Source organism: Teleopsis dalmanni, chromosome 2, assembly GCF_002237135.1.
Source record: "Teleopsis dalmanni isolate 2A chromosome 2, ASM223713v2, whole genome shotgun sequence".
NCBI lineage: Eukaryota > Metazoa > Arthropoda > Insecta > Diptera > Diopsidae > Teleopsis > Teleopsis dalmanni.
This window is the reverse complement of record NC_051847.1, coordinates 186,999,198-187,011,687: the sequence shown is the minus strand read 5'-3', so window position 1 is coordinate 187,011,687 and position 12,490 is coordinate 186,999,198.

Genomic DNA, 12,490 nt, shown 5'->3' with positions numbered 1-12,490 from the left:
ATTTTAAATACATTTTAACTTGTTGTGGGTAATATAGTAAAGTTGATATCGTGAAACGTAAAGTATTTGAAATTGCACTGAACAAAAGAAAAAAAAATTAGGAATTTTTAATACTTATGTTATAAAAAAATTGTTTTTTAATAGATTTTAGTACTACAAGTCTAATATTTTCTACTTTGTATACCAATTTTAAGCTAATTTTATACACACATATATATGTAAATATTTTATGAAATTAATAAAAGAAAATTGTTTGCTAAAAGTACTAAATAACTACAATAAAGAGGAAGAGTGCTCTGTTATAAAATTATTAATGTTCCATTGTCAACTTTGACATGGGTTTGCAATAGTCAAACCATTTTACACTCAATTTAATTTTATGTATGAAAACAGCAATTAAAAGTTTACACTGCGTAGGCTTAAACTGTGTAAACGACCTTTTCGTTACACCCAACTTAAAATATTCGTACACAACACAAAATGTTAACAATAGCAGAATTTTAAAACAATTTCTAATAAAAGCTTACTCTATTCTGCCATTTAGCTTAGCATTATCCTTTGTCCTTTTCAATTGCTATCAAATATGACGACGCATAGTTTCCTTTGTAACTTTGTTATTGTAACAGCTGCCATTTGATGCTCGTTAGCAACTGCAAAATTATAAAATCCTTTTCAAAAAAGAAAAAAATATAATAATAATGTGTGTATATGAATATAAGGAATTTTTGAATATGCAAAACATTTTATTGCTCTATCATGTAAGGCAAAACTAGTAGCTTAGCTTACTTTTTAATAAAACCAGACATTCACAGCACTAAACTTATAATCTCTTGTAGAAAAAATGAAATCCTTTATACGCACATATGAATCCTTTATGTAAATAATTTGCTTTTTTTATTGTATTTGTATCTTGTCAAAAATTATTGCCCTACAAAACTGACTGACATCATAAAAATTGTAACCAAGTTCATTTTAATCCTTTGTCATCTGAGAGTATTTCCACATATCCTTTGTGTAATCTTAACCATGTGTTTATGTTGGACTTTTTTCCTTTATTGTTACTTTTAAACACATGTGCTGAGACCTTAACGGCTCTCACATCCTCAAATTTTAAATAACATCTTCACTTGTTTTGTATTCAATTCTTCCTCGTGCTTGTTAAACATTTCATTAATCCTGCATTTGGTTACCTTTTTAAGGGATTAGCAAACATCATTTCGGCTATGACAGGAATTAAAAATTCTGTTTCTGTAGCAGAAATCGCTTGCCATCTTCCGTGAAGAAATGAAATTCAAATATTTAAGCAACACGCAGTCTGTTATATTATAAATTATTTAAATATTTCTTAAAAATTTATAATAAACTGACACAAAGAACCTGAAAAGGAAGGCGAAGGAGATATGTAGTCCCATAATCGCAAAAAAAGATTATTTCTCTTACAGTAGAAAAATGTAATATTAATTCCAAATATTTCTGTAACTAAAAATGTACAAAATAATTTTTTTTTATATTAAAAAATAATATCCTGAATAAAGTGGGAAAATCAAATATAAAAGTGTCACTTTAAAAAGGATATGAATATTGTAAAAGCATAAGAATAATATAAAAAGTATAAGTCAGAAAATATTTTTAGAATTTATTAATTAAAATTCTGAGATGATATAACTGCTGAGATATTCTTATAACTGCTGTAAGCACGACTAAGTAATATTAACGTTCCATAACGACCACAAACGCATTTGGTTTTATACACAAACCGCTACGAGTTACTTTAAGATAAGTAAAGTCACTACTCCTAACAGTTCTCCGACAATTTATATACAAATCTCAAGAAGCACAAACATTAGCAATAATGTTATAGACATCCGGGATATACTGGTGCATGCGGAAACGAATACCCAGCTAAACTAGTCAGGAAAGAAGCAGCCACACCAATAGTGGAACCGGAACATTTCTGTGAATTAAAACACAATACCCACTCTTCTCTTATAGAAATGGAGGAGAACCAAAGGAAGGACAAAAAAGATTACTAGTATAATCTACTAGGACTAACATAATCCAAATCACTTATTGGCACCGAAGCCGATACCCTCTCTTCTATCATAGAAATAAAGTAGAACAAAAAGAATTACTGGGCTAATCTACCAGGATAAATACAATCCAAATCACTTATTGGTACCTATAACAATAGGAGATAGCAGGATTGTAAGGGCTTATCAAGTGAAAAACTAGTCTTGTCCGAAGTGGACAAGAAAAAAACTAGTCAACTGCTTCGACCAAAGCGTAATAGTATCGTATGGTGCAATGATTTCTGTTCTGATATCCCATGAGAATGGATTTTTTCTGTTATGGCTTTTATTGAACTTATGACTCTCATGGATTTTGTGGACAGTGAGCTCTACCTCATGTCTCAGTGTTCATAGTTGGCTAGGAGAAGATTTAAAAGAGTTACGGCTCTTTTTCTTGTCGATCTGACAGTGGTATCATACTGCAAAATTTGGGATTAGTTTACTTTCATTTGTAGGGAAGAGGTGTGCGGTTTGTACACTAAACAATGCGATTCTTCTGGTTTGCAAATGAATAATGTTTATCCATGTTATCATGTTTTTCCATGTTATGATTAATTTTTCATAGCTTCATATGCTTTATTACTATGTGAATCAATATTGGTTTCAGTTTCAACATCTTTAGCAGAACCCTTTAATATATTGAATTTTAATAAATTATTTGTCAGTGGTTATAGTTGGGAGGTTATTATTCGTGGTTGCAATATATATATACATTTTTTGAAGATTTTCAGATTACTTTCACTTGAAGGTCTTAAACTGTGAATAACTGTGTAATTTGATACTTGGTTTCGATCCTCCTTCCGCTTTAACTAACAATTAAAAAAATTATTATTTTTCTCAGTTGTTTTCTTTCAATCAAATGACATAAAAATTATTATTGAAAATAACAATATAGAAAATAATTTAATGCAAGCAGCTTTATTTATCAATTTTCTCTTAAACATAAAGCTCTATGCTGATATCGTACACATTTATTATACTAATTTTACGTATAATATAATTAACAGATTTAATTACAAGAGGTGGAATCCATAATGAGAAGATTACAATATACATTTGCATTACAATTAATTACAATTACCATTACAATTATAATTACTAATACATTTACAACTACAATTACCATTAAATTACGATTACAACTACAATTCGATTACAATTACAATACTATAGCAATAATACATTTATATTGTATGTTAGCAGGACTCATATATACACTTTTGATAAATTTACACTGAAATGCCTTAAAACACATGTAGAGAGACGATACAATTTATTTATTTAATTTATATTTTATGAATTATAATTAATTAGCACTTAAATACTTGAATAACAAACCGCAATTGGTTATAGTATTTGGAGTTCAAAATTCGTCTAATAACAGAAAATTGTTGCATTTTGTGCAAATTTGTATAAAATCAATTAAACTAACTTATTATGAATTGCGTCATTGTTTCAATCCAAATATGTAGAATGATAAATTCTATTTCCTCTTATTCCAATATTCCTGTAGTCATTTTGCTTCATTAAATTCTCTACACAAAATCAACGAACGATGGACTACATGAACTGCGTTGGATCGTTGACTTTGCGTTTATTGGGCTGGCACTACCGCAATACTGTGGTTTCCGCACATGAAAATTGACTCTGCAAAATAAAATAAATGAAAATTGTTTATAAATTAGCATAAAATTTTCTTATATTCACTACATTCTAAAGCAAAAATATAGTATATGTGAATATGCAGATGTGAACTGCAACCATATGTGAAGGTCTGTTATGTTTGTTTTGGGAGTGTATGAGGTTCAACAGTGCGTATGAGTACTGCGTTTAATATTTTTCATCGCAATTTGTTAGTAAATGAAATTTATAATAATAAATTTTAATAAAAGAATAGTTTATGATGCTACGCTTTAGTCACTGTTTTCAATTATTAAATTTATTTAATTTTGAAAATTAATAAAATAGTATTAAAAATATAAAAATGGTAAAGAGCGTAATTTAAATTAATTATGAAAAATTTTTTCGATGATTTTAAGTTCATGATTGGGTTAATAGAAGAATATTTAGCACTATAAGAGGCTATAATTATTGTTATCAAACTATAAATCATTGTATTGTATAATACCTTATATATATAATACATTATATATGATATATATGATATTGGACAGCAATTATGCCATTTTTTCTGTAAAATTACAGTCATTTTCTATAACTTCACCTATTATTTTGAGATTTTAAATATTAAAAATAAATCATAGACTTTTTTCAGAACTTACCCCCTGCATAGAATTCGCTCGCAGTTTTCGTCTTGTGCTGATGTAGGTGGTGCATGTGTTCACTCTTTGCAGGTGGAATGCATCGTCGGTTCCTACATATATTTTTTTAAGATAAATAAATAAATTCAAATTATAATTTTTTAATTTTGCAATAATTTGGAAAAAATTCAGCATAATTCTGTAAATTACGACTTGCTGATATAAAACAGCATTCGCTGTTACAAATACACACAGTCAAATACACAGTCAAAAAGAAATGAAAGAAATTTTCTTTGTGTATTTGACAACATATTTTCAAACTATTTTTTTTTTACAATGTACATGCAGATTATGAACTATTAAAAATGCATGACAAAATTTTGATTAAATGTATATAAATACATATAAACAAAAACTATGAATTAATTACTAACTATTGCAAAATAAAAAAAAAAATCAATCAAAGTAGAACTAGCTAAGCATAACTAAAACTTCATTTGAAATTAATTCCGACTGTATATTATTTTAGTAAACGAAAAATAAAAGAAAAACTTATTAAAATAAAGTTTAAAGCAATTTCTATAAAATTATAATAAATATAAATATAGATTATAAATTGTAATTATAAAATTAATATAAAAATTTATTAAACAAAATACAGATATTGGAAAAAGTTATGTGGGTATGTTTTGTGACTAAGGTGTTTATATTGTGAAACTAGTAATATTTCTGTTTTATTTAAGTAACCCAATATTGAATTTCTGCATATAAAACTAGAAGAAAAGTTTAGTGAATAACTAATAAATTTTTATTATGTGGTACTTTCTATTAAAAAACAAGTTTGTATAAAATAAAGGATAAATTAAATTTGTTTTCGTGAATGAAATTTAATATTTCACTGATTATTATTTTTTCTTAAATAAAATTGTGTTATTTATTTTTCCAATATATTACTTGTGATGTATAAATATCTTCAACATTATTTACTGAAACAATTTATTCATACTTTGAACAATCTGTTGAATATGAATTTTCCTTTTATGTTGTATTGAATTCATTTTGATTACAAAGTAAACTTCTTTACTTTACTAATGCAAACAATTATTGCTTGATGAATTTAAAATTAATAAAAAAGTTTAATATAAAAATAAAAGTTTTAGTGCAAAAATGTCAGGTAATTGCATCAAAAACGCGAAAATTATTCAGGAATAATTTCTGTAGAAATATTTTTTATATTACAAAATTTATTGCATATCTTAGGGCTGTTCTTCAATGCAACAATTTGAGAAAATGAGGAACGCATATTCTATATCACCTATATAAATTTATATTAGTCATATTATTTAATATTATATTATTTATATATATAAATAATAAATAGACATAAATGTTTACTCTCACATTAATTCACTTTCAATGCTAGTTTAAAAAATTTCCCATAAAGTATGCTACAAGTTGAGTCGTATAAATAGAAATTTCCCTTTATGCTGAAGGGAAATTTATTTTTGTTATCCGAAACAATAAATAAATTTATTTAATATTTTAATTAAAATTTAAAATAATTGTATCAAAAAGTGCTAAAGGCTGTCAGTAATTGCAGTTATTTATTAATTTTATAATAAATTATTTAACAACAAATAAAATAAATCAAAGTATTAATATAGTATAATTTATTATTTTACTATGCATCTTAAATAAATTAAATAAAAAAGTAAATAATTAAAGCAATAAATGACTGATAAAATTAAAAATTAAAAAAAAATTGTTGCCAAGAAACCCAATAAAAAATAAGAAATTAAAAACATGATTTTTATATAAAAGAACATAATAATAAAATGTATTAATAATTATTAACGGAAAAAAAATTCGTTTCTTGTTAGTAACTTTTTATTTAATAAAGCACAAAAAAAAACATTAACTTTCGATTCTAAAAAATTACTCTTATGCATAGGTAGCAAAATGCAGATGCTTCTATATATTGCTAATTCTTAAGTGCCAAATATTAAAATTTTTATATATAGAGAAGAGAAAAGAGAGTAAAGTACATAAAATTTAATTATTAAATATATTTTTTTTTAGAAGAAAAATAACAAAACAAAACAAATCATAACAAGAACATAAAATATAACTAATAAACAGCGAAATGATGAAAAATTTGGAGGCACCTAATCCGAATTTTAGGTTTCCTTAATAGACCTCCAGCATTATCTGCTATAAATTTGAAGGTCATCTCACCAGTAGCTTCATAACTACGATCACCACGTGTACGTAAGCAACGTCTGATACAACAACAGCGACGTAGACCGGGTACCCGATAGACAATTTGCAGGAATCCGCTACGAAATCGTGCATTCATATAACAATAAATAATTGGATTATAACAGCTGTGCGACATGGCCAACCAATGGAATGCAAACCAAAAATATGGTAATGGTTCCCACGCACTAAATTCGTTGTCATTGAGTAGTAACTGAAATTAAAAAGAAAAGGAGAAAAAATTATTTTTTAAATACTTAAAGATATATATTCTTTTGAAACTAAAATATAATATTTAAAGTCATAACATTTAAAGATACTTTCGACTGTAAAATATCACTTAAAATGCAAATAAATAATACTTTAATGATAAAGCATCACTTAAGTGTACATTGTGAATTGGCTATTACAGAATATAGTTCTCCTTATCTAAATACAATTATTTATAGACAATAAAAAATATTTCCATTTCTTCAAAAAGTCTAGCAGCAAAAAAATCTGTATCAAACTTCAAGCTATTAAGCTGCACTGGCTTTTGAATAGTCAATCTCCTTTAAGCATAAAATGTAAAGTTAAATTTAAAATTTTAAGAATCTAAATCAAACTTCAAGCTATTAAGCTGAACTGGCTTTTCGACAGTCAATCTCTTTTAAGCATAACATTTAAAGTTATCCTTAATATTGCAGCTGCTTCTGTAGACCAATTGGGCTATACAGTCTTTAACTATATGATAACACAAGTGCTGTAGATATTGAGTATATCATTATAGCACCCTGGTACACAAGAAATGAGGAAATCCACAAAAATGATCAAGTACCTTTGATTAAATCAGAATTCTTGAAAATTAGACTGAGAAAACTACACAGAGATGGACTATGTACCTCTTTGTTATTTCCAGACCAATTATTAGTACGCAGAGGTTTGTAAAATATCAATCAGTTATTATAATGTAACTTAATTTGATATTAAATTCATTCTTAATGTCAGTTTGGACGAAAGAAACTTAATTCTTTATATTAACTATTGTTTTAAATACAAAGGTTTTATCGATCAATAGTGACTTACAACAACAATAGTTTTTATTATTTTTACATTATTTAATTTTAACTATAATTAAAATAATTTTTCGACTAAATCAAGTTCTACCTGCAAAAAGTTTAGCATAGGTTGAAAATCACAATATTCGAGAATATACGATTATATTATAAAGGATTATAAATGTTTTATAAAGGATTATAAAGATTATAAAGGAATTTAACTTACCACAAGTATATTGAAGGGTAACCAACAAATCGTAAATACGATTACAACCATCACCATCATTTTAATCATCTGCAATTAAAAAATAAAAATTTATTTATATTAATTTTTCATTTAAAAATTTTTATAAATTAATTTGAAAAAAAATATATTGTATATAATATAATTTTAATACATTATAATTAAATATATTACATTAATATATTAATAATATAATAATAGCATAATATGAGCCCGAGTGTTTGACAACAGATTTTAGTAAAAATAACTATATTCAGTAATTTTTCCAATCACTTCATATATCAGTATAGTTGCTCTACTAAAGTCTGTTACTAAATCTGCATACCTGGGATCGGAGAGGGAGCCAACTTTTCAGTATTTATTTTCAAACACAATTTTATAACTTATGAAGGTAGGTAGGTAGGTAGTGCAGACGATAACACATCTATACTTAAATTGAATACAGTTGTTTCTATTAGAAAATGATAACGTATCATTATTTAGAGTCTCAGAAGTTTATTAATTCTTTTGGAATAGAAAGACTTGAAAGTCGAGAGTGTGCTAAAGTATATCAAAGACAGCGCGCTGAAATTGTTCGATTTTGCTGATTCAGAATTATACTCAAATACAATATATATTCTGTCACGATGATATGCTGGGCTTCAAAATAGATGAAGTTCTTCTACATGATTTATTCAAAAAAAACTAAAAAAGTTATCATCAGATAGTATTGTGCTTCAGACACTAATTCGCTTTTGATCAAGCAAAGAAGAAGAAGAATTTTATCATTTCCAAAAATGTGTTTTTTGAATTCTCGGATCACTACTATCCAGGATTTAAATCTGATTAATTGCTGATTTTTTAATTGTACATACTCTTTTAAATATGGTACAAGAAATTATAAAGTACAGGAAGCAAAGAAGAAGAAGAAGAAGTTTATCATTTTTAAATATGTGTGTGTTGGAATTCTCGGATCACTACTGTCCGTTCTCATGACTAGCTGAAGTAATTAAATACATATAGACGTACGTCGCCTACTTATAAGGTGTTACTCAACAGTGATAATTTTACAATTTATTAAATACTTTTATATATTTGCGAGGCAGCTTTATTAGAAGTATTGTCTTATATCCAAACTATATATCTAAATCACGCTTTTCAAGAAATAAAAGCGATTTTATGTCGTAAACTTTTAATTTGAGTTTTTGTGAAGTTTTTATAGTAAGGCACTAAATGTTAAACACTTAAATGCGATAGTGTAAACACTTCCAAAAATCATTAAATATTTTATATAGCGTAATAATTTGAAATTAATTAAGAAAATTTTTACTTTTAATTAATTGTCTATAATAAGCTTCTGTGGTGTCATAGTATTTGTGCTTAACTGAGCTTTGGTGTGTAAGGCTGTCACTCCAATGTTATCAAACCTATATTCAATTTTATCTCTGTTGATAATAAACAGAATTCTAAACAAAAATGTTATTTTATTTAAATTTTAATTAATTATTAATTACTCATTTTATATTTAAACACAATTTAACTTTGTGGTTGGACTAAACGTTTTTATATATAAATTCCGTTGCATTTTACTGTTGTACTAATTAAGTAATAATAACATCACTGAAACAATTTAATAATTTATTGCTTTAAGCTTTATTTTTAATTAATTAAAATATTCATTGCCACAATTAACGAGCAAACTGATAAAATCATTTCTGTTTATAATGGACATATTTGTAATATTTTCAATTATATTAGTTCAATACACAATGAGATTTATCAAATCACAGAAAAGATAATTAAAGTGACTAAAAATAATTAATTTTAATATTAAATAACATTTGAATCAAAATATTATTATTCATTTAATAACTAAAATTAAATGTTCTGTTGATTGCTAATTAATATATGAACTTTATTAAAGTAAAGTTAAGTTTTAAATTCATTTGATAAATTTTTAATGTATGAAGGGTTCATCCATGAAACTTTCACAATGTTACTTAGAATACTAAATTCATCAGATTTTATTATTTTTTTTTTTGCTTTTGGTAATGTTTTGACATTTAATATATTTAACAAAATGTTGAAACAATAAAACCCAAATCTTAGGCTTTATTAGGTAACCAAAGCAGCAAAAGGAAATTGTTAGATTTTATCCCTTTTCGGATTTTGTGATATTTTCTTTGTTCTTTAAGCATAAAATGAGCGGGAAAAAAGCATATAATAAATAATTTGTTGAAGTACACTTAGAAAAATTCAAGAACCCATTGATTTTACTAATGTGTTTCATATGAAAAAGCTTTCCAACAGTTTTAAAATTGGTCTTATTATGAGAAAACATCCAATCCAATATAGTGAAGATGAAGATAATAGTTCAATATTTGAAATGTAATCTGTATGTGAATATGATAATGTTTCGTATATCTTTATATGCTTATATATGTATGCCTGATCAACGAACAAGCCAAAAAAATAGTTTTAAGTGCTATATACTACTACAGTACATCGGGAGTATGAACTACAAATAGATAACGACAAATAATCAAGGCAAAATATCATCAAATTGTCAAATTTTGACAAATTTCCTCGTCGCTGTCAAATTTCCTCATGATTGTCAAATTTCCTCATCATTGTTAAATTTACTCAACACTGTTAAGTTTCCTCATCATTGCCAAATAAAGATTACCGCCAATATAATCGCTATAGAGATGTTAAGACTCATATACAAACAGAATTTGAATTAATGGTTGAGAGTATCCAGTTCTTAACAGAAAGGAATATGAAACAATGGTTGAGAGTATCTCCGAGGTACTGAACGAACCCACACCAGAAATTTATACGGTTTAGTGTTTTACTTATTATAAAACTATATGTGTAGATTATTTTTAGAAGATTATTAAAGCTGATTGAATAGATCATTTAAACCAAATTTAATTTTTAATTTATTTTTTTAATACATTATTATATTAAATATTTGAGATTAGGTAAAACATAGGTATCCTATTAATATTGTTAACTAAATGGTTTTACCGTATAAAACTCATGGTACTCAGAACCAATTATATAGGTTTAATTAAGTCAAACACACTACTTAAAGAGAAGTGAAGACATTTCATCAATGATCTTTCAGAAAATAAGTTCGTAGCATATATACTACGCAATTCATTCCTCAGCCTAAAAAGGATTTAAATACTCTTTCGAATAAGGTACAAGAAATTATAAAATGCAAGGACATTTCAATCAAAGAGGCTTACTAACCAGAAACCGTCTTAAATGGTGTGTTCCGAAGATACCTTGCAACTTGGATAGTTTTAATTTCAGTTTGGTTTGAACACAATAACCAACTAATTGCGTATCTTAAGTCTCCATCTGCCCTAACCCAAAGAAAAAAAGTTGCTGCGATATTCTTGTAACTGGAAACCCAAACGAAAGCAATCTTATAGGGCAAGAAGAATTTATGTACAGTTTGACTGAACTTAAACACTCCAGAGTACTTTGACGTTGTGTCATCAACAATGTTTCTTAAAAAAATATCCTTTATTTCCTTCAACATTTTTCTTCAAGTGTATCCGAAGCACATATAAGGCGACTAAATATAAAAATCTACAAGAATTTAATGAATTTTTACGCACGGATTAAGCGGATCTTTTCTTTTTTCTTCTTGTGAGGTTTTATTTGTTCCTTCATTCTCTGCATACTTAGTCTTAAGGAAAGTATATTATAGTATAGTGTCAAGAAGAAAAAAAAAAGCTAACGAAAACATATAAAATTAATTACCAAACACAATAAAATGGGCAAAAAAGATGAAAACCTTATAAGCACACACACAAAAAACCGAAAGGAATACCAAAAAACAAAGGATATGCGGCTTATTAGAGACAGTAAGGAACAATAGGGCCATACGAGGTCAAATGTGGTACAGAATTGAAGCCATCGTCAGCTCTAAAGTCTTTGTGGCTATCATTGATTTGGGCAATTAAATCAAAGCAGCAAATTGGCGTAAGATTTAAGCAGAGGCTCTGAATGCACGGAGTAGGGGAAAGAGTGAAATTTTTCACTAAATGTTTTTTGTTGAAAGCACATAGAATGATTTTAGGTCATTTAAAGACAGGATCGCAAGTGATGAGTTGTTTTTATATTTTCAGATTTTCTGAGAAAATGTGAATGCATTATGGGTTTTTGGAAGAAAACAACTTAAAATCACTTTGATTAATGTTTTGAAATGCTTAAAGCCTAAAAATAACAAAAATAAATTTTTGTCTTAAAAGCTTTTTGTGGTTTTTACTGGATTTAGTAAAATTCTAAGTAAATTAAAATTTAATTTTGTATTTCATTGCGATGTAGGTTTTCGTAACTACATGTACCATTAGAAATTGTCAGGAAATTCCCAGAACAGAACATTGAAAATAGGAAAATAGCAAACAATTTTCGTTTGCATGAAAAGTGTTTTTTTATAAATTATTTACAAGAGTCCTACACAATTTTGGATAAAATGGATAAAGGAAATTTGCTTGGTCAAGACTAATTTGAGCTCAATCTTATTTATATGCATTTCAAAACCTCCTCTGACTAACCCGTCTTTTATTTCGGTTCATTCAATCCTTATACCAGTATTGAACTTTGAAACCAGTATTCCTACTCTGT